The 24,723-nt window shown below is 38.4% G+C and overlaps 2 pseudogenes across 1 annotated transcript; both read left to right on the top strand.

Moving 5' to 3' along the window:
• The first annotated feature begins 1,875 nt into the window (after nucleotides 1-1,875).
• On the top strand, nucleotides 1,876-8,487 carry LOC148689414 (UDP-glycosyltransferase 71A16-like; annotated as a pseudogene).
• A 1,372-nt stretch (nucleotides 8,488-9,859) lies between these two features.
• LOC148689413 (pentatricopeptide repeat-containing protein At3g22150, chloroplastic-like) lies at nucleotides 9,860-17,013 on the top strand (annotated as a pseudogene). The gene is made up of 6 exons (XR_015958809.1): nucleotides 9,860-10,482; nucleotides 10,891-10,974; nucleotides 13,504-15,076; nucleotides 15,347-15,492; nucleotides 16,249-16,396; nucleotides 16,637-17,013. The product of XR_015958809.1 is annotated as a pentatricopeptide repeat-containing protein At3g22150, chloroplastic-like (transcript).
• Nucleotides 17,014-24,723: the final 7,710 nt, after the last annotated feature.

The following is a 24,723-nucleotide window of genomic DNA, read 5'->3' as shown; positions in this document are numbered from 1 at the left end:
TCTACCTAATCCTAAAGTGACTTTGGCGCTTTTTCCTTTTTCTCGTTATGGAAGAAATCGAGTTCCTTACTTACGTTAAATACATGTAAACGTCGTTTTGTTCGTGGCAATGCAGGATTCATCATCTCGAACGTCACCGGCATCGTCTTTGTCAGCGGTAGTGCTGCCGGAACAGTGGTCGGAGGCCCCCAAATTTTCTCTTTAGCTTGGTTTCGCAAGTCGTTGATGTATTTCAGCGATCCAAACTGCCTATATTCTAGTACATTATGCAGATCATCTCTGCAAAAAAATTAGACAAATTTAAAGCCACTAAAACATTCATTTGTAGTGAATAAAATAGACGAATGCAATTCTATAAAGAAACAATGAATTTAATTCAACTGTCATATGGTTTCGGATTTTGATAATTTTTGGTAGACATGACCTGTAAAGTAAGACAAAAGATAAATAGTTGGGTATTTGAAATACGTTATTGAGTGGACCTCATAAAAACATGTGTCTCCGAAAGACTAACCCCATGTATATGTATAGCTTTGATTCCATCCTCATTAACCAAGCACCTATAATTCATTATTTTGTCTCTATCTTACTACTTTTTTCGTCTCCAAAATAAAGCAAAGCTGCAGGGCTGGTGTTCGTTCCTGCCCTAGGTATTGGCCATATTGCGTCCTCGTTAGAGATCGCAAAGCTCTTTGTTGCTCAATACGAATCCGGATCCTCTTTGTGAGGATCTCGAGGATCTATAAATCGTGTTCGTTCATCGTACATCGTGCGGTCAGAAATTATTTTACATATTTTTATTTAAAATTAAACACAAACAATACTTGACAAAATCTGACCGCACGATATACAATGAACGGATACGATTCTTGGATTTGGAGGATCCTGTTGGGCTTGATACAACCGTCTTTTAACATCGTGATTAGTTGTGGTTCACTTATCTGACTTTTGGTATCAAAGCGGGAACTCGACCTTACGACCGTTTTAATTGTGAACAAACACTGACCCCACCATTTCAATTATGAACAAGATTCTGATTCGGTGATGAACCTTTCGTTGCTTTTAGAAAGAAAAAGAAAGGTTGCTTTTAGAACAAGATTCTGATTATGAATTTTATTTGCTGTAGAAAAATTATTGTTTTGATACCTTACAAAGGTAATTTGTTCAAAAAGTTGAAAGCAAGCGGTTTTCAATCTTGAAATTCCACAGCATCCTTTGAAAAATAGCAACCATCATCGGATGGAGCTATTGTACCATCTAGAGGAGAGAAAAAACGATTAGTTACTGAGATATTCTCATACAAAAAAGAAACACACTTGAAATTGAATGAACAAAATAATTCAAACATGGTAAGTAGACCATGGGAGATAATCTATCATTTTTGGCCAAGTGAGAAGATGGGAAACCAAAGGTTGAAGAAAGGAATGCAAATGGAAACTGAGGGAGATTTTGGAAACTGAAAAGAGATTTGGAGAGATGCAATTGAAGAGAACCTATCCACGATGATCGACTTGCAGTAAAACAGTGGAAAACGCGTGGAAAGGTTGTGCAAGCTGGCACCCATGCATCCAATTTCTTTATCCAATTTTTTTTATAATTGTTTATTGTTTACTGTGCCATGGCCTGGTTTAACTCCCATTTTAAAAAAAAATTTGTCCTACCTACCACCAGTTTTTTAATTATTATTTTATATTTTCTGTCTCCCAAATGATGGACGTGGGTTGAAAAAAACAACAACAGACAAATGAAGAACGGGTGGATAGGCGCGAGGCCACGAAGGACAAAACGGACATTTTACTGTAGCAATGCAAACAGTAATGAACTTTGAATGAACAGTAACGTCTGATGAACTTTAGTAGGTGTAAATAAATATGGATGATTTTCGGCTCAACTTTGCATTTCAATAAAATACTTCTTCCACTCTAAATCGAAATGAAGAAGCCAGCAGAGCTAGTGTTCGTCCCAGCCCCAGGCATTGGCCACATCATATCAACGGTTGAGATCGCAAAGCAACTCGTCGCTCGAGATGATCAACTCTTCATCACAATCCTCATCATGAAGCTCCCCTTCGACAAACTCACCAACACAGACTCTTCAATCTCACACCGCATCAACTTCATCAACCTCCCCGAAACCCTAGTCGACATACCACTCGTCTTCCTCTCTTTCGTCAACTCATTCGTTGAGAGTCACAAAATCCACGTCAAAGACGCTGTCACGAAACTACTCACTGATCAGTCAGCTCAGTCCGAGTTCAAAAACCCTAGGGTTCTTGCCGGGTTCGTCATTGACACGTTCTGCACCTCTATGATTGACGTGGCAAACGAGTTTGGAGTTCCTTCTTTCCTCTTCTTCACATCCAGCGCGGCCATGATAGGGCTCTGGTTGCATCTCGCGTCGCTTCGCAACGAACACGACAAGGATATCTATGAATTGATTAACCCGAGTACTGAGTTGGTCATCCCGAGTTTTGTCAACCCTGTGCCCACTAAACTGTTCCCTAGTGAGCTTTCGGACAAGGAAGTAGTCGCCATCTTCCTCGACCTTGGAACTAGGTTTAGGGAAACCAAGGGTATTTTGGTGAACACGTTCTCGGAGCTGGAAGCCCATGCGATTCATTCCCTGTCGGACGGTAAGACCCCTCCCGTGTACCCTGTGGGGCCCCTGTTGAATCTGAAGAGTGATGATACTCGTGTGGCTCCGGATAAGGCCAGAGAAAAGTCTGATATCCTGGATTGGCTTGACGATCAGCCCCCGTTGTCGGTGTTGTTCCTGTGCTTCGGGAGCATGGGTAGCTTCTGTGAGGCCCAAGTGAAAGAGATAGCCCGCGCGCTGGAGCACAGCGGCCTTCGGTTCTTGTGGTCCCTACGCCAGCCCCCGCCCAAGGGGACCTTGACCTTGCCAAGCGACTATGCGGATCCCAAGGCAGTCTTGCCCGAAGGGTTCCTTGATCGGACAGCCACGACCGGGAAGGTCCTAGGATGGGCTCCGCAAGTGGCGATATTATCTCACCCGGCGGTCGGAGGTTTCGTGTCGCATTGCGGGTGGAATTCAGCTCTGGAGAGTATATGGCACGGCGTGCCGATTGCGACGTGGCCAATGTACGCAGAGCAACAATTGAATGCATTTGAGCTGTTGGAGTTGGGATTGGCAGTGGAGATTAAGATGGATTATAAGACGGAGAGTGAAGTAGTGGTGAGTGCAGAAGAAATAGAGAGAGGGATTAAGGAAGTGATGGAACTTGATAGTGATACTGTTGGAAATTCAAATCAAAAAAAGGGTGCTACTAGCTATTGTTGAAAATCAATGTCAAAGTTAGGCATGGAAAGTTAGGCAATATTAGGCATGGTTGAATAAAAATTATTAGGTGCAATTAATGTGTTTTGTGTGGTAATAAATAATCTTAGTTTAATCATTTGGTTTGCTATAAATACCCAAGCTCTCAAGCATTGTAAATCATCCCATCCAAATCCCATTTCCCATTCTCATTTTCAGCTTGTAAGCTTTCTTATTCTATTGAGTTTGTAAACTCTCTTCTCATATATCAAAGTCCAAGTGCCTTGTTTGTCAAAGCTTGTTGCTTCCCTCCTTTCTCTATTTCTTTGTCCAATTTTATTGAGAGTGCAAGTGAGAGGTGTGATAGAGTTTGTAAACTTATCACCCACATATTTTGGTATTGAGTTAGTAAACTTTTAAATACCAACAATTGGTATCAGAGCCAGAATACCATTCTGGCAGGTGCAGCAGTTATGGCGTCCAACTTAGTGCAACTCCAAGTTCCCACATTGAAGAAAGAAAATTATGAAAGATGGTGCATCCAATTCAAAGCATTGTTTGGATCACAAGAGCTATGGGAAGTTGTCAGTAGTGGGTATGTTGTACCCACTGCCGAGCAAGAAGCCGTATATACTGCGGATCAAAGGAACACTCTCAAGGACTTACGAAAGAAGGACCAAAAGGCGCTGTATCTTCTATACCAGGGTTTGGAAGATTCAACGTTCGAGAAGGTTGCAGAAGCAACAACGAGCAAGCAAGTATGGGATACACTCAGTACAATCTACAAAGGAGTAGATCGAGTCAAGAAAGTGAGGTTACAATCACTTCGAGCAGATTTTGAAACTGCTCATATGAATGAAGGGGAGAGCATCTCCGACTATCACTCAAGGCTCATTGTGATAGTAAATCAGATGAGGAGAAATGGCGAGAGACTCGATGAAGTACGAGTTGTGGAGAAGATACTCCGGTCACTCACATCTAAGTTTGAGCATGTGGTGACTGCCATTGAGGAATCCAAGGATTTGGAGGTGATGAGCGCAGAAGAGCTACTAGGATCCCTCCTAGTTCACGAGCAACGCATTCAGAAGAATGCAAGCCCCACAACGCTAGAGCAAGCTTTGGAGTCAAAGTTGAATATTGACAAACCAAATAAAGGTCGTGGGCAGTGGAACTCACGTCGTGGGAGCTCATCCAACCGTAGCCGAGGACGAGCCCGAAGAAGAGGTCGAGGCTATGCACAAAATCAAGGTCAGTCTCAGGAGTGGAGATCTACTGGAGGAAAGGCGCATATCCAGTGTCACAACTGTAAGCAATATGGACATTATGCCAATGAATGTTCACATAAAAATGGTGAGCATGTCAACATGGCAGAATCAAGTGGAAATACTGATGAAGAACTTACAGTCTTACTAGCACACCATGATTCCAGAAGCCAACAAGATGTTTGGTATTTGGACTCTGGTGCAAGCAATCACATGTGTGGAAAGAAGGAGTTTTTTGCCGAACTCAAAGAAGGGGCCTATGGATCTGTAAGTCTTGGTGACTCCTCAAAGTTGCCAGTTGAAGGCAAAGGGAAGATCAAGATCATCCAGAAGGATGGAAGAGAAGAATACATCTCCGATACCTACTACATACCAGGTATGAAGAGCAACATTCTGAGCATTGGTCAACTGCTCCAGAAAGGGTACACTATACATATGGAGAACATGCTTCTCACTCTCAGGAATGCAAGGAGAAAGCTTATTGCACGTGTTCGAATGTCAAAGAACCGGATGTTTCCGTTGAATTTGAACACAAAGATTGGAAGCTGCAACATCGGTGTAATGGAAGATGAGTCATGGAAATGGCATCTTCGATTTGGCCATCTTAATTTCAATGGCCTAAAGTTGCTGTCAAGTGGAGGAATGGTTCGTGGTCTACCCCAGATTGAAGCCACACGCCAAGTATGTGAAGGTTGTGTGCTTGGCAAGCAAGCACGACTATCGTTCCCTATTGGTGATACATGGAGAGCAAAGGCACCACTGCAGTTGGTGCACACAGATATATGTGGTCCATTGGATCCCATGTCTTATGGAGGTAATAGGTATTTTATTACCTTCATTGATGATTTCAGTAGAAAGACTTGGGTCTATTTTCTCAAAGAGAAGTCAGCTGCCCTAAAAATTTTCAAGGAGTTCAAGGCACTCACAGAGGCAGAAAGTAACCACAAGCTTGTGGCTGTGAGATCAGATAGAGGTGGAGAGTACACCTCCAATGCTTTCCAAGCATACTGCAAGGAGCAAGGAATTAGGCATCAACTTACTGCTGCCTATACCCCACAGCAAAATGGGATAGTCGAAAGAAAGAATCGAACCATCCTTGACATGACAAGGTCCATGCTTAAGGAGAAGAATTTGCCAAAAGAGTTATGGGCAGAAGCTGTAGCTTGTTCGATTTATTTGTTGAATCGATGTCCAACAAAGAGTGTCAAGAGGATGACACCACAAGAGGCTTGGAGTGGATACAAGCCGAATGTTACACACCTAAGAATTTTTGGGTGTGTTGCATATGCTCAAGTTCCAGAAGCCAAGAGGAGGAAACTTGATGATAGAGGTGAGAAGTGTGTGTTTGTGGGCTATAGTGAAGAGTCCAAGGCATACAAGCTTTACAACCCACTAACTGGCAAACTAGTGGTTAGTAGAGATGTCATCTTCAGTGAGGAAGAGACATGGACGTGGAACAACAAAGAAGTCAGTAAAGAGAAGATCGTCTCCACTGATTTTGAAGAACCAGAAGTTGTACCACCGATTGAGCAACAGCCTGCTCAAACAATCACAACAACTCCAGTGCACAGAATTGCAAGGAGTGGTCCTACATCTAGTGAGGAAAGCAGCTCCTCAACTCCAGTGAGGTTAAGGAGTCTCACAGAGATTTATGGACAAGAAGAAGAAGAAGAAACCAACCTTTTCTGCTTGTATGCAGACCACGAGTCTTTCTCATTCAATGAAGCTGTGGAAGAAGATTGTTGGAAGAAAGCCATGGAAGAAGAGATCCATGCCATCGAGAAGAATGACACTTGGGAGCTGACAAAGCTCCCACCAAATCAGAAGGCTATTGGTGTCAAGTGGGTTTACAAGATCAAACGCACTGCAGATGGGAGTGTGGATCGATACAAATCAAGGCTTGTAGCAAAGGGCTACAAACAGAAGTATGGAGTGGACTATGATGAAGTCTATGCTCCAGTTGCGAGACTTGACACGGTAAGATTGCTAATCTCTCTTGCCGCACATCATAAATGGAAAATTTATCAACTAGATGTCAAGTCAGCATTCCTTAATGGAGTACTTGAGGAAGAAGTGTACGTGGAACAACCAGAAGGCTTCCAAGTACAAGGAGAAGAAAATAAGGTGTATCGTTTGAAGAAGGCTTTGTACGGCCTCAAGCAAGCACCACGAGCTTGGAACTCAAGGATCGACAACTACCTTCACCAAAATGGATTTCAGAAATGTCCATACGAGCATTCAGTTTACATGAAGAATGGTGAAAAAGGGGAGTTCTTAATTATTTGTCTCTATGTAGATGATTTATTGTTTACAGGAAACAATGAGGCAATGTTCCATGAGTTCAAGCAATCCATGTTCAGTGAATTTGAGATGACTGACAATGGATTAATGTCATACTTTCTTGGCATAGAAGTGAAGCAAGAAAGTGATGGTATCTACATCTCTCAACAAAGGTACATGAGAGACATATTGAAGAAGTTCAATATGGACAAGTGCAACACTGTCAATACCCCAGTCGCAACTGGATTGAAGCTGTCCAAAGGAGGAGAGGGTGAGTTTGTAAACTCAACAGTGTACAAAAGCCTCGTTGGAAGCCTAAGGTACCTTACAATCACAAGACCTGATATAGTTTATGGTGTTGGACTCGTGAGTCGATACATGGAAACACCAAGGGAGTCTCATTGGCTGGCCGCCAAGAGAATTTTGAGGTACATAAGAGGTACTCTAAACTATGGTCTATTTTATAATTTTGGTGAAGATGCAAAATTATTTGGTTATTCAGATAGTGATTGGGGAGGTGACCAAGATGAAAGGAAAAGCACAACTGGCTATGTGTTTTTTCTAGGATCAACAGCTTTCTCATGGACTTCAAAGAAGCAATCAATTGTTGCTTTGTCATCATGTGAAGCCGAGTATGTTGCTGTAGCCTCAACCGTGTGTGAGGCAATTTGGTTAAGAAATCTGTTGAAGTCAGTGTGTCATCCACAAGTGGAATCGACTGTGATTCACGTAGATAACGTGTCTGCAATCAAACTTGCAAAGAATCCTGTTCAACATGGAAGGAGCAAGCACATTGATACCAGGTTCCATTTTCTAAGGGACCATGTGAAGCAAAAGACAATTGAACTTGTCTACTGTCACACCAAGGAACAAGTGGCAGACATCTTCACAAAGCCATTGCCAATTGAAACATTCCGGCTACTGCGTGAAATGCTAGGAATGAAGGCGTTTTGATTTGAGGAGGTGTGTTGGAAATTCAAATAAAAAAAAGGGTGCTACTAGCTATTGTTGAAAATCAATGTCAAAGTTAGGCATGGAAAGTTAGGCAATATTAGGCATGGTTGAATAAAAATTATTAGGTGCAATTAATGTGTTTTGTGTGGTAATAAATAATCTTAGTTTAATCATTTGGTTTGCTATAAATACCCAAGCTCTCAAGCATTGTAAATCATCCCATCCAAATCCCATTTCCCATTCTCATTTTCAGCTTGTAAGCTTTCTTATTCTATTGAGTTTGTAAACTCTCTTTTCATATATCAAAGTCCAAGTGCCTTGTTTGTCAAAGCTTGTTGCTTCCCTCCTTTCTCTATTTCTTTGTCCAATTTTATTGAGAGTGCAAGTGAGAGGTGTGATAGAGTTTGTAAACTTATCACCCACATATTTTGGTATTGAGTTAGTAAACTTTTAAATACCAACAGATACAAGGAAGAGAGTGAAGGAGACGAGTGAAAAAGGTAAAAAAGCCTTGGAGTTTGGTGGTTCCTCTTACACTTCGTTGGGTCGTTTTGTTGATCAAATTTAACTTTTTATTCAACAAAGTTCAAGATCATTTTATGACTGATTGCAGTAACTATTTTTCATATTTTTCTTTCGTTGTAGCAAGTTTGGCATTGTTAGTATGGTGTAGTACAACGGGGAAAGATGAATAAAGTTTTCAAGTTTGGTTTAATATGTATAGAGGAATTTCATCTACGCTGCAACACTTGTCTTTGAATACTTATCAAAATGTCGACAATGTTATGTATGGTACATTAAAAATAAAAATGTCCCATTGGCAATTGGATTGTAGAATTGAACACATAATATAAGGTATTTAACCGCTCTAGTTTCACCTAAAAAATATAGGTGTTGCATAATTAGTACTTTCAATTTCAAAGGTCCTTGACCTTCACACTTATTACTGCCGCCCAATGTGTATTGGGTTATATGCTATTCACAGTCGAATTATTGCCGCCAATGTGTATTGGGTAATTACCAACTGTATCATACTAAAGTTATGCCAAAAATTTTGTACCATTGGTAATGGTACGGCATGTGTACCGTACCATACATTTTTTGTACGGTAATGGTATTCAAAACTATTACCAGTGGTACACCGTACCGTACGACTACTATTAATATTATATCATTTATATATAATTATGTATTATTATCATTATACACGCACTTTATATTATTTTTCTTAGTCATTTATCCAATCATCTCACCCTCTAACCTCTACTTTCTCAATATAAAAACCTAAGCCTTCTTACGCTGCGACTCTTCATCGTTTCACTCATCTAGCCTCCGACTTCATCTCTGTTGCTCCAGTTCTGGTGACTCTCTCTCTCTCTCTCTCTCTCTCCGGAGTCCATCTCATCTTCTCCTTCATCAAATTGGGATGTCTTTCTCCTTGTCTTCGTCTATCAAGTTCATTTTTGTATAATTTTAAAGAATGTAGAGATGGAATTTAGGAATCTTTGTACTATTTTTTTTAGGGATATTGGCTTCTTCAACAATTCTTCCATCTATTTACTTCTTGTTAAATGAATCTCTATAAAATTCTCATAATTAAATAAAAGAGTTTTAGAAACCCAAATGGAGTGGCCAAAACACATTTGGGCCTTGAATTGGTTGCAAAGTAAATCAAAATTTGGCCCAAAAGAATGACCCAAAACAAAATGGTAATTACCATTACCATATCATGTCAACCGAACTATTTAGCATACCGAAATTCGGTATACCGAAAGTTTGACACGGTAATAATAATAGATTTTATCATACCAAAAGTTTTGTATGGTAATTGGTACATGGGTTTTGGTACGGTGATCGTACCAATACCATCCCTAAATATATGTGCTCCATTTCACCTTGTCGACATTGATCACTTAGGTACCGTTTGATACATGGAACAGGACAGAACGCAGTGGAACGAGGCATTCCGTCCCGCGTTTGGTACACCAAAATGATTGGGGCGCGCTATCCCGTGGAACGGGTTTTGGCCATTTCTTCGTTCCACCTTCCCCCTGGAACGGCTTGTTCCAGCCCATGGAAAACAAAATTATAATTTTTTTGGACAACAATACCCCTCCTCTTTTTTATTAATTCCATTCTCTACCCTCTTTCTCTCTCCCGTAGCCTCCCTCTCTTCGAACCCAATCCCAACAAATCCATCCAAACCCAATCTTAGTTTCCTTCCGCCGCCTCCTTCCTCCCTGGTTAATGCCACGGTCTCGAAAACTGCCATGGAAGGTTGCTTGATGAGATGCTCTCACGGCAGCGCTCTCCTGAAAACCCTCAAGCCTCTCGTTGCGTCGTGCGTCCTTCTCTGCTTTCTTCTCCGCATCGTGGCTTTTGCCTGTTGATTACTCCATTTTACAAGCTCTATTTTTCTGGGTTCTGATCAGAATTTTGTGCCATTGTGTTTTGATCCAATCCGAGATTTCAGTCTCATTTGTTCAAATTCTTTTTTTTTTTGGGTTTTTATTTTGTATTTTGTCAAGTTCTGAATTTTTGTGTTTTGTTTTGTGGTGAGTTAGTTGTCCGCAGAATGAGGCTCAGTGGGGAGCAATGGCTAACAGGAATCTGGGGAAGTTGGAGTCCATTGACGCACAACTTCGGCTTCTGGTTTCGACTGTAAAATTTGGTTTCGATCGGTTTGAGACATTCATCTTGATTTCGATTGGTACCCATGATGCAAAAACACTTGAATTTGTGATTGGAATATGTTGCATTTTTATTCTACTACTATAAGTATGGAACTTTGTGTGTGAATTGAAACTCCTTATCAATTTTGTTTGAACCCTTTTGATTTTGGTGGATTCATGGACCCTTTTGATTTTTTTTGGATTTGATTTTCCTTACAAAGGTTTATAACTTTGGAAGGTTTGCAGAAGTTGATTGGGTTCTGGGTTGGGTGTTTTGCGTTCTTCCTCTCTGTGAAAGGAGGCTGGATTTGTGTGTTTTCTAGGATGCCAATTAGTTATGATCAAATTGAATAATTTATGGATTATGTTAATAGAGTGGTTGATCAAATTTTGGGTTAAGCATTTGTTATTGCAATGTTGTTGACATCAATCCTTTTGTTTACTAGAAGCAATCTGGGCATGCAAAGAACAAGGAACATATGGAAGAAGAGAAAGTAGAGAGACGGGAGAGACAGAATCAAATAAAAAGGGTAAGTCAGTCATTTAGTCCCGTTCCATCTTGAGCATACCAAATATGACACGAAATCTTTGTTTCGTCCTGTCCCGTTCCGTTCCGTCTTGTCCCGTCCCGTCCCGTCTGCGTACTAAACGGTACCTCAGTCCAATCAGTGTACATAAATTAATGCCTTGAGCTTGGCAATGGATTCTAGCATTGAGTTCTATGGTAAGAGAAAAGGTTGTGAAGGCACTACAGGACATAGTGATGGAGACAAGGCAAGTGATTAATCATTTCTCTCTTATCAAAACTTGATAAGTAAATGTGATATGGTACAACCTTTATATAATCATGTTGGAGTAAAATAATTGTATAACTATGGGAGCTAGAGGTTATAACTAAATACATGTATAGTTAAAAAAATATAAAAAAGAAAAGAAAAGGAAAATCTGATATAAGTCTTTTTTTTTTTAACCAATAGTAGAAATAGTTCAGTTTATTAAAATAAGTCTAATTCTTTAAATATAATTATTTTATTATTAATAATTATCTCTTTAATGATTGGATTTATTATAAAAATTAAATTTCTTCCTAATTATCTCTTTGATTATTTATGTTTTTTTAATGTCTTGTTCTTCCTCCTGCTTTAAACCCCATTTATTGATTTTATTTTTAATTTTTATAATCGACGTATATCACAAGTTAATTATATTTACCTACCTATATAACATATTCTTTTTCATAATCAACCCATCATAGATTAATGTGTCTTACTTATAGGTATATTATGTTTTTTCTACCTTTCAGTTAGGTTTCATATCACGCTTATATAGGTATAATATGCATTCATATATTTGTTACTTGAGTTAGGATAGAATGTTTTCAATATAGATTTATGTTAGTATATTAGTTTTTTTTGTTATAGGATATTAATTAGATTCTTTGGAGTTGGAAAATGCATGATATTAGAAGATTTTAATTGATTTTTAATATTTTTTAGAATATAAAATGAGTAAAAGAAATAAAAACATGTAATTAAAAGTTGGACTCACTTCTAAAATCTATCTATGTTTTTGGACCTGGATCTAAAAGCCCCTTAAGAAAAAATATTTTTTTTTCACAGTTATCCTTAATGAAAGTTGTATGAATACAAAAAGGCATTTTAGCCAAAATTGTTCTTAAGATTGGCATAACTCCTCACTTGGGTCCCTGAGATTTGAAATCGATAAAAGCGGTTCATGAGGTTGTCCACAATCAATCATTTTGATCATTCTGTGAAAAATCTTTTTTAATAAGAACCAAAATGACAAAAATACCCTCAATTTAATAAACAATAGGTCGAAATGATTTGACAAAAATTGAGAGTATTTTTGTTATTTTGGTCCTTATTTAACAAAGATTTTTCACGGAATGAACAAAATGATTGATGGTGAACAAACTCAAGGACCACTTCTTTCGATTTCAAATCTTAGGAACCAAAATGAAGAGTTATACCAATCTCAAAGACCATTTTAGCTCAAAAGCCTTAAACACATTCGTGCGATTTCCTATTATTTATTAATGAAATTTCATTGTCGTCTCCGAAATGGATAGGTTTAAGACAAACCAATAAAAATCTTTATGTTATATTTCAATTTCTTGGTTTGTCATGTTTTGTATTGCTAGATTATCAATCCCATTTGTACCATTTTATGGGATTGGCGAGGACAAGATCTTTCACGACTAATTCATCTTATGTCTTTAAGGTGAACAAGTGTAGAAGAGAAGCGAAACCTAACTTGGACAAGGGTAGACGTTGATATCCATTTTTTCAATCAACATTCACCAAAACTAATTATCCAATCCAATCATAAACACCGAACAAGTTCTTCAGACTAAAAATGATACACTCATAGGGATAACCATAGTAAGCTAGTGTTTATTTATTAAGTGGTTTTAGTCTCATATCAATGACTAGATACATCATAGTGCATGTCAGACACTTTTTTTCTTGGTTAAGAGGGGAAAAAGGTTAGAAAATGAAAGTTAAACGTTCAGTTAAAGCGCACAAACAGCCTACTCTGCTCTTCCTCTACCTCTCTCCACACCCACCCCCACCCCCACCCCCACCTCTCAAACCACCACACCCACCACCCCAGACCACCTCTCCTCCCCAATCATCTACCTCCCAAAGTTCAAAACCCCCACCGTCCGCTCCCGTATCAGCAAACTCTGCCAGGAAGGCCAACTCCACCTTGCCCGCCAACTGTTCGACACTTTGCCTCGCCCCTCCACTATGCTTTGGAACACCATCATCATTGGATTCATCTGCAACAACATGCCCAATGAATCCCTCTTGTTCTACTCCCAGATGAAATCCTCCTTTCCCGGCACCAAGGCCGACCCTTACACTTACTCTTCCACCCTCATAGCTTGCGCCGACACCCGCAATTTTAAGATGGGTAAAGCCATGCATTGCCATGTTCTTCGGTGCCTTCCCAACCCCAGTAGGACTGTGTGCAATTCGCTTTGAATATGTACTCTGCTTGTTATAATGACTTTGATTATTGCGAGTATGATTTAGTGCGTAGGGTGTTTGATGCAATGCGTAAGAGGAATGTGATTGCGTGGAATACGCTGGTTTCGTGGTATGTTAAGACGGAGAGATATGCAGAAGCTGTAAAGCAATTTAGGATGATGATTGGAATGAGAATAACGTCGAGTGCTATCAGTTTTGTCAATGTTTTCAGCTTCATCAAATCTTCGGAATCCGGATATTGGAAAGCAGATCCATGCTCATCTTATTAGGCATGACATATAATTTGAGGGGATGAACAGTTATCTCATCGACATGTATACTAAATCTGGTTCCGTAAGGATCGCAAAACGGGTTTTAAAAAAAGACTAAAGCTGTGATAGAGATCTGGCTACTTGGAATTCTATGATTGCTGGGTACACAAACTGAAAAAGCTTTCATTGTCTTTAGGCATATGCTTGAGCAAACCCTCATACCAAATGCCGTGACCTTAGCATCAATTCTCCCAGTTTGTAATCCAGTGGGAAACATAGATATGGGTAAACAACTCCATGGGTTCTCTATCCGCTGTTACCTTGACCAAAACGTCTGTGGGATATGCTCAAATTGACATGTATTCCAAATGTGGTGCAGTTACTTATGCTGAAAATGTATTCTCCGGATCCCACGAGAAGAACTCTGTCACTTACACCACAATGATACTGGGCTATGGTCAACATGGAATGGGTGAGAGAGCTCTCTCTTTGTTTCACTCAATGAAGAAATCGGCATTGCACCTGATGCCATAACCTTTGTTGCAGTCTTGTCTGCATGCAGTTATGTTGGTTTGGTTGATGAAGGTCTTTCGATACATGATTCAATGAAAAGGGAATGCAGTATTAAACCACTAACGGCACACTATTGCTGTATAGCAGACATGTTAGGGAGGGTTGGAAGGTTGGTTGAAGCTTCCGAGTTTGTCAAAGGGTTGGGCGAAGAGGGTGATGTCATGGAAATTTGGGGTTCACTTCTTGGGGCGTGCAGAATTCATAAACATTTTGAATTGGGAAAAGATTGTTGCTGGGATATTGCTTGAACTAGAGACAGCAAATAGCAAAACGGGCTACCATGTTTTGCTCTCAAATATTTATGCCGAGGAAAGCAAGTGGGAAAATGTTGATAACGTGAGGAAACAAATGAGGCAAAAAGGTTTGAGGAAGGAGACTGGATGTAGTTGGATTGATATTAACGGTTTTTTGAACTGTTTTGCGTCTAGGGATGAAAGCCATCCTCAGGGTGATGAGATATATGATGTGTTGGAGGAATTGACTGTGAAGATCAAATATACTGTTCATAGGCCTTCTCTCAATTCTTCCTTAGATGCAATCTTGGAACCTAATGAGTGATGAAGAATACTTGAAAAAGATGAATCTTTTCCAGCTTATGCTGTCATTCAATGTGGTAAACTTCGACAAGTCTGCATGCAAAATATCCACCATTCGATGCTCGTATTGCAGCATTCAATGTGGTAAACTTCGACAAGTCTGCATGCAAATATCCACCATTCGATGCTTGTATTGTAGCACAACTCCTTTGTAGGATCATAACAAGAAGTATATATCCGTGGAAGACTGTCCTTCATGTAAGTTTCTTAGTTTCAATCCTTTGTCATTGCGGATCCGACATTAATCCTCTATGGCGTGCATTTTCTCTAGCTTCTTAAAATTACATGCTTAATGACAGGATTCAAAGCGTGAATTTTCCTACAACTAGATTGCCTGGTTTCTTGCAAGCAAGTCAGTGGGCACGTCTTCTTATTGAGTTTATCTTCATCTTAAATTTATGTCGTGTATCATGATGTTTGTATCTGCAGCTAGAATATACTTTCTTGCTAATTTGGAACTTGGCGCAGGTCAGCAGTTGTTTATCGTAGATTCTTCTCCAATGCTGCTCAAGTCTTTCCACATGGTCTTTGGTAGTGAACTCAGGACAGTGGTGGTTAAGCCAGATCAAGTTAATAAGATTCCATCTCAAAAAAGCCTTTTACATATTATTCAGGTTGGATATAAAGCACGATTTCTGCCTATTCTCGTTTTGCACATGGCCATGACTTAGTCTTGGGTTATTTCTTTTCTTCCATTTGCCTTAATCTTGGGTGCCTCGTAGTATATTGGTCGCTCTACTTAGAACTCTTGAAAATGTTTATGTTTTGTGCTCTCTATCAAACTTGTTTGTATGCATTTAGTTTTGCGCTGAGAGCAATTAAGTAGTTGAGTAAGAGTCTCTGTATTGGTACCACACCCAAAAATTCCTTGTCTTGTTCTATGTGTATTGAAGCTTTGTATTGGCTTGTCTCCCATCTGATTTCTCTTATCTTCTTGATTGTGTAAGCTTGGGTGTATGCGGGATTCGGTTTGTGAGAGTTAAATCACTTTTGTAATCTCCTTTGTTAATACTGGAATTTCGTTGCCGTCTCCAAACTAAACGGAGGTTTATTCTCAACGAGTATAAATCGTTGTGTTATTTGGATTTCAGTATTTATCATACTTTGCCTTGCTTATGCATTGATCTCATATCTGTCATTTCTGACAACCACCCAAATATGGAAAATGCCATCTGGATTCGATATGGAAGCTGTGAAGCAAGACAGTTATATCATATGTTACCTTGCATTCTTATGCTTTCCTGTTACGTATATTGTTAAAGTGAAGTATGTATATTTGCTCTCATGTTACCGAGTCACAGCCAGTCATGAACGAGGAAAATTGGTTATAATCCTGTGACAGAAATTCTGTAATTTGGTCATGGTTACAGGGCAAATGAGGAAACCCAATATGGCCGCGGAAATCTCCGTCAAAAAACTTAAACGGACGTGCACTGCCCGTTGAAGGGGAGTTCTAGTGCTGCAGCTGCAGGCGGACATTTTCCTCTGTGCAGAAGTGGGAGGAAGTCCTTTCACTAGGTATTCTTTGTTGCCAAGACTTGCTTAATTTCAACTTTGTTGCGTCGTATGGAGATTTTCTTCTTTAACTTTCTACCTAATCCTTCAACTTTGTTGCGTCGTATGGAGATTTTCTTCTGTAACTTTCTACCTAATCCTAAAGTGACTTTGGCGCTTTTTCCTTTTTCTCGTTATGGAAGAAATCGAGTTCCTTACTTACGTTAAATACATGTAAACGTCGTTTTGTTCGTGGCAATGCAGGATTCATCATCTCGAACGTCACCGGCATCGTCTTTGTCAGCGGTAGTGCTGCCGGAACAGTGGTCGGAGGCCCCCAAATTTTCTCTTTAGCTTGGTTTCGCAAGTCGTTGATGTATTTCAGCGATCCAAACTGCCTATATTCTAGTACATTATGCAGATCATCTCTGCAAAAAAATTAGACAAATTTAAAGCCACTAAAACATTCATTTGTAGTGAAGAAAATAGACGAATGCAATTCTATAAAGAAACAATGAATTTAATCCAACGGTCATATGGTTTCGGATTTTGATAATTTTTGGTAGACATGACCTGTAAAGTAAGACAAAAGATAAATAGTTGGGTATTTGAAATACGTTATTGAGTGGACCTCATAAAAACATGCGTCTCCGAAAGACTAACCCCATGTATATTTATAGCTTTGATTCCATCCTCATTAACCAAGCACCTATAATTCATTATTTTGTCTCTATCTTACTACTTTTTTCGTCTCCAAAATAAAGCAAAGCTGCAGGGCTGGTGTTCGTTCCTGCCCTAGGTATTGGCCATATTGCGTCCTCGTTAGAGATCGCAAAGCTCTTTGTTGCTCAATACGAATCTGGATCCTCTTTGTGAGGATCTCGAGGATCTATAAATCGTGTTCGTTCATCGTACATCGTGCGGTCAGAAATTATTTTACATATTTTTATTTAAAATTAAACACAAACAATACTTGACAAAACCTGACCGCACGATGTACAATGAACGGATACGATTCTTGGATTTGGAGGATCCTGTTGGGCTTGATACAACCGTCTTTTATCATCGTGATTAGTTGTGGTTCACTTATCTGACTTTTGGTATCAAAGCGGGAACTCGACCTTACGACCGTTTTAATTGTGAACAAACACTGACCCCACCATTTCAATTATGAACAAGATTCTGATTCGGTGATGAACCTTTCGTTGCTTTTAGAAAGAAAAAGAAAGGGTTATCAAGATTCAATTGATTTTTGGCCTACTAAAGAATTTTTTTGTATATATAATCTGAAAATTTGTTCATTGTTGTAAAATCGACGGTGTGCAATGAAATAAATAAAACAATACACAAAATTTATGAGGTTCCTCTAAAGTCAGTGTGACTAGAGTACATCATCAGGGCAGCAATAGTTCTTTCATTATAATTTAGAATAATAGAAGTACAAAGATAACTCTCACTATTCTCTCATCTCCTCTTCCTCTCTTTTGTCTCTCTCTCTTTCATCTTCCTTCCTCTCTTTCTTTCACAATCTCTTCGTGAACTTATCACTTTGATGTTATGTGGGGTTTGTATTTATATGGAAAATAGGAGTAGTGTGCAGACAATGGAAGGGCAACATGCCCATTATTTAATTCTTTGAGTGGACATCCACTGTTTTACAACATTCATCATTACGTTTGGAATATTTGAATTTTTATTTAAGTGAAAATTGAAAACGAAAGGGTTATTAGACAACTTCGTAACAAAGGTAGAAAAATATGTTTTAATAGGTATATCAACAATTCAATTTATGAATAAATATTAACAAATATTTCGATAGTTAACGCAGACTATTGATTGAAATGATATAAACTTGTAACATTTGATTAAAACTTTAGGACATTTTTATGGAGGAGGACTATCTCCCCTCCTAATCTCTCTCTCATTCTCTCTCCTTCTATTTCAACGGTTACGGTTTACCACATCAACATCTTATATTAATTTTTTTTATAGAGACAATAAGACAAAAAATAATATGTGAGATGAGGGGAGGGAAGGGAATGAGAATATGAGGACAGAGAATCTGAGAATATGAGGGGAGAGAATCTTACTCCCTTTTTTATTTCCTAATAATGCATGTATAACAAAAACAAGGATTGTCTGCCCTCCTACTTTCGGTGCCCTTCCGTGCCCTCTTGTTTTGTGTGGCCACGGTTAAGCCACGTCAACATTTTATATATATATTTTAATAGAGGTAATAAGATAAAAATGAATAATAATATAAAATGTTGACGTGGCTTAACCGTGACCACACAAACAGGAGGGCACGGGAGGGCACCGAACGTGGGTGGGCAGAAAATCCTTGTCTGTATAACACATCCTAAAACACGATAGGTTCTAGTTGTACTCATTGACTGAGGCACCAAGGACTACGGTGGTTCTGAGCATTGCCAACTACTTAAATAGGAGAGATGATCCTCGCCGGATTCTTTTTGTGAGGATTCTGTAGATCCTCAAATCACATCCGTTTATCGTACATCGTGTAGTCAGAAATCATTGTAAATTTTTTATTTAAAATTGAATATATATAAACAGTACCTGACGAAAATTGATCGCACAATATACGATAAAACGAATATGATTAGAAGATTCTTGAGATCCTCACAAAAATCATTCGGTGAGAATCCTCTTTCCTTAAATAGACATGTATTAACACTTTAAAATTATGACATGCATCATTTACGTTTTAAAATTGCATTCTTCAGATCTACATGCATGGTATATTATACACGCGCGCGCGCGCATACACACACACACACACACACACACACACACATATATATATATATAGTTGTGTAGTTGTGCGGTAATCAAGGAATCACCAGGATATTCTGTTCACTGATATGAACTGCAGTCCCATCAGCGGGTATACCTAACAAAGGATTTGGATCCTCGCTGGATCCCCTCCCTCGGATCCCAAAAATCAACAAACATAGATCGTTGATCAAAAATCGTACTATCCCAATTAAATGTTTTTTATATTTTTAAAAGTAAAGCACGATCATTTTGCATGAAAAAAAATATATATTATGGCCATACGATTTTTTATCAATAGTTTGTGTTCGTTGATCCTTAGGATCCCCAAGAAAAGAATCCGGTAAGGATCCAAATCCCCTAACAAACATATGGTCACAGCCATTTCTCATAACTTTCTTCTTTCTGCTCTTTTTTTTTTTTCCCCCTTAAAAAAAGGACAATAAGATTGCAAGCTATGATTATTCATCATTTTTAGGTGCAGAGTCACCACTTCTTCTCTTCTTAATTTCTAAGGAAAACTAATGAAAATGACTTAAAAATTTTAAGTTTTAATGATAAGGACAAAATAAAGGGTAATGTGAATAGTACCATGATTGACTTTTTAGTATAAATATATGATTTTTCGTTAAAGTGAACAGTACCTTGATTTTTTCGTTAAAACTCCTTCATTTCTATTGACTTTCAACTCCGAAATCTCAATTGCGGACAACTGCATGTTCTAGCTAGGGTTTTAATAACTAGCAAATGACACCAAAGGCATGACATCATCACCTCCATCTGAAAAATTCCAGGAATTAAAACACCAGCGCCATACCACCAGCCATGCACATGATATATAGGACTTAGAAATAATACTTGGCTATTCTTCCTCAAACGCGTTGTCACAAATTCACACAATTTTATACTTATGATTAGAATTTTTCATATTATATATTATTATGTAAAGATCACTTCTACAAACAATAAAAAAGAGTGAGATCATTGTATTATTATGAATTTTTTATACTGCAACTGATTAACTAAACAACCTTTGTTTTAATTTTATGTTTTCTTAGTAAAGATGATATTTACATAATGATTTACATCATTAACGATTTCGATCATTATAACAAGAAGTTCTGTGAATTGTTTTCTTAGTAAAGATGATATTTACATAATGATTTACATCATTAACGATTTCGATCATTATAACACGAAGTTCTGTGAATCGTCCACGAAACATTTTGAGAAGGAATTCCTCCTCATCTTTGAGTGGCCAAGAATTATCGTATGATTTATATACCCTACTGCACTAGTATTAGAGAACTCACTAATAAAAAAACATAGGTCCCACTGTTACTTAAAATATTGTGCCCTAAAATGCTATCTGCTTAAGCATTATACTAGAAATATTGCATGCGCGTTGATGCGGGTTAGAAACCATATGAAAAAATGTTTCAAAGCTATAATATATTGTTACAGAATGTTAAGGTTATCTACACCAAAAGATGTTTGAACTTATTGAAAGAATTTTTACATGAAGAGCATAAATTGGATGAATGAAGCTTTTGAACTTCTTTGAACCACTCTGAATAGCATTACCAATGAATGATTGATTGTGTAACAAAAATTAGTAAAAGAGTATAATATATGAAACTTTCATATGTATAATTCAAACTTCTACACATTTATCCGTACTTTACAAATTGTTAGAAACTGCTAAGATAACAATTGGTATCACATAATTGGTATGCTATTAAACATAATGAATTCCGTGAAGCAAAAAAATGATATGCAATTTTAGCTTACGATGCTAAAGAAGCTCCTATAAGAGTAGCTGGGTCCTCTGTGTTTTATCCATCAAAGGCATTGCAACTGTAGATCGTGGAAACTATAAAAATCCATCTAGTCAAGAGACAAAATTCAATAGGTATGGGTAAAGTGAATATGGAGCCACGAATGTAAAGATATACTTGACAAATTTGCAAATTCATTACAATTTCAATTGAATTTCCAACTTGATTTTCTCGCTTAAAAATCTTAATCTACAAAACCAAATTAGTTTTATCAAACAACATTCAAAAATAAAATCCAGTAAAGGAAAACAAGCATTCATACCTCAATTTAATTTCCAGCTTAATTTTGTTGATTAAAAATTATGGTCTGCAAAACCAAATCAGTTTTATCAAAAATAAAGTGTCAATTTATAAAGACAACACATAAAAAGAACATTAAAACTGGAAACCAAGTTGTGATACTTCACCATTTGACATAGAAATTTTATCTTGCCTACATACACTGAAATCATTTTTTGTATCTATACACTGATAATTTGACATTCAATACGGAAAAATTACCCTAAAAGACACCAAAATCTAAAATATATACATATAATTCCCACATATTCGACTTTCACACTATAGAAAACACATCTTCAAAATATTAAAAAAAAATAAAATAAAATTTGTTGCAGAAAATGCTAAAAGGAAAAAACTGAAATTATTTACCTTGAGCATAAACGGCTTCGAAGCTACACATAGAAGCCCTAAAAAACGAAGAGCAAAGTGTCCTGAAACAAAAAAAAAGATGCAAACCATACAACCAAATGACAGTTCCATTGATATAAACAAAACACCAAAAATTACAAAAACTAAATTCCAAAAAACATAGAGCAATGTGTTCTGAAACGAAAAACACAAACAAATCATACACCCAGACATCGGATCTAACGATATAAAGAAAACACCCAAAATTAGAAGAAAAAAAATTCATACAAAAATCTCACATGGACATGGAAAACTACATTAAAAAAAATAATAATAATAAAATAAAATAAAAATAAAACACCAATATTATAAAGGTTAAAAAAAGGGTGCTTTAGATTTTGGCCCATATTGTCACATCCCAGCCCGGGCCCTACCACATCCTAGCCCGGGCCTCACCACATCCCAGGCCCGACTCCACCGTAGCACGATATTGTTCGCTTTAGGCCCCAACCACGCCCTCATAGTTTTGTTTCTGGGAATTCACACGAGAACTTCCCAGTGGGTCACCTATTCTGGGAATGCTCTCACCCAAACTCGCTTAACTTCAGAGTTCCGATGGAACCTGAAGCCAGTGAGCTCCCAAAAGGCCTCGTGCTAGGTAAAGATAAGAATATACATATAAGGCTTACAGGATCCACTCCCCTGGGCGATGTGGGATGTTACAATCCACCCCTCTTAGGGGCCCGACACCGTCGTCGGCACACTTCCGACCAGGGATTGGCTCTGATACCAAATTGTCACATCCCGACCTGGGCCTCCACTACATCCGGGGCCCAATTCCACCGTAGCACGATATTGTCTGCTTTGGGACCCGACCACACCCTCACGGTTTTGTTTTTGGGAACTCACATGAGAACTTCCCAGTGGGTCACCCATCCTGGGAATGCTCTCGCCCGAACTCGCTTAACCTCGGAGTTCCGATGGAACCCGAAGTCAATGAGCTCCCAAAAGGCCTCATGCTAGGTAGAGATGAGAATATACATATAAGGCTTACAGGATCCACTCCCCTGAGCGGTGTGGGGTGTTACACATACAACTCATGATTTCTAGATAAAAACCCATTTATCTTTAAACCTCAAATAAAAACCCAAATTTAAAATTTGTAGCCACATCAAAGTACCATTGACCTACTAGTATAATGTATTTACACCCATGCCACTCATTATTTCTCTTCCATTTTCCAAATCTCTAAATTTATGCCAAATTAAAAGTAACAGAAAAAGTAAAATAACATAAACTGTTGTATTGCATTAATTGTATTCATATCATACCACAAATTTACCATTGTTTGTGGTATAGTTTGCATTAATTATATCCATAGTAATGAAGACAACCCGTTCCAAATTTTATTATTTTGTAAATTTTAAAAGAATGAATTTACGAAAATGCCCTTGAGGCGAGGGTATTGACTTTCGTTGACCAATGTATAGTGAGACATACGAGATATTCCTTTTGAGTATTCCTTTAGTACTCGACAATATAGACGCGTAGGCATAAGCAGAAGTGATTTTGGAGTTACGGTTAAAGTTTTACGGAACTGTGAACCCGAGAAGTACTTTTGTTTTAGTTACTATTTATATTTTTATAATCTTTTTATTAATGATTTTTTTTAGTTATTTTAAGAGGGAAGAAGAAGAAAAAAGAAAAAAAGAAAAGAAAAAAAAAGGGTGTGGCTGCCTGATGATAGCGAAGGAAAAGAGAGGAAGAGAGCAGAAGGAACCGGAAGAGAATGGCCGAATGGGGAGAGGAGAGAGGAAGGTGAGTGACCAACCAGAAGAGGGAAACAGGAGGGGAAAGGAGGGAGAGGGATACACCAGATCCCTTTACCTGGCTTTCCATTTCAGGTCGACTCGGCGACACCATTAATTCTGGTGCATTTTCCGATGGTTCTCCGGCAAATTAGAACCCCTCATCACTTGGAATCATCCTAGAATTTTTCCCTCTACCTACTCCACCCCAAATTGGAGAGAATTTGGCCTTGAAACTGGGAAATCCGCACTGTGGGTGCCATAAGAATCCTTGCTCGTCATCTACCAATTATGAAACCACCTCCTTCAATTACCACTACCAAAACACTCCCCTAGAACCTAGAAACAAAGCCCAAGCAGTGGTGGAGGTGTCGGAGCAAGTTTGGAGGTCGAATTGAAAACACCCAAGTATAGGGTTTTCGACGGGTTTTAACAAAATTGGAGCTTTTCCTGGCCGAATTGGCCTTGGTCACAGGTATGAAAGTTACTCTACTCATTGAGATCTTCATTCCTATAAATTTTGGTAATTTTTGGAAATAATGGAATTTTCGGACGAACTGTGGCGGCCGGCCACCATGCGTGTGGGCCGAGACTCCACCTGACCTTCCTAGGCTAATTTTGAAGCCCCGATTCCATAATTGACATCCGTTTAGTAAAATTATGATGTTTAATATAGTTTCATAGTTGACCACCTAATTGGCCATTAAGATGTCCTTGCATGAACTGATGATCCGATCATTGGATCGTCACCAAACTTGGATACATTATAATATGTAATATTTAAGGACCATAGGAATTTATGGATCAGGAATCCAACACACAGATCTTCCCGAATTGGATTTGTAAGTTTGTAAAATAAATGTTAATTGCCACTTGGTTTTGGGCAATTGGCGGAGATCCGACCGTTGGATCGTAATGAAATTTTAGTATGTTATTCTAGAAGCATAATGTGAATTTTTGGAAGTTATGGAATTGAAATCTGATATGAGAATCTTTCGTATCGAGTTATACAGGGTTGTAGACCCTACTGTCGATCTTTGATCGACGGTTGACTTGTGATCAATGGGTCTCAAACTATTTTAGAATTTCCTTGAAGATGTGTTTTATGTGAATTACATATCCTATTGATATGAGTTCTGAGATGTGATTCAATAATTGTTATAGGCGCCAATCGTTCGGGACGATTTGATGTACGTGCTAGTGAATCATAGCGTGGACTCCAGGTGAGTGGATCTTTTCCTTCTTATCATATGTATATAATTGATAGTTTCACAAACGTTTC

This window comes from Pyrus communis, chromosome 17 (assembly GCF_041283825.1).
Source record: "Pyrus communis isolate YQ-2024b chromosome 17, ASM4128382v1, whole genome shotgun sequence".
NCBI classification, from domain to species: Eukaryota; Viridiplantae; Streptophyta; class Magnoliopsida; order Rosales; family Rosaceae; genus Pyrus; species Pyrus communis.
The sequence above is the reverse complement of the archived record's forward strand: the minus strand, read 5'-3'. Positions and strand labels throughout refer to the sequence as shown.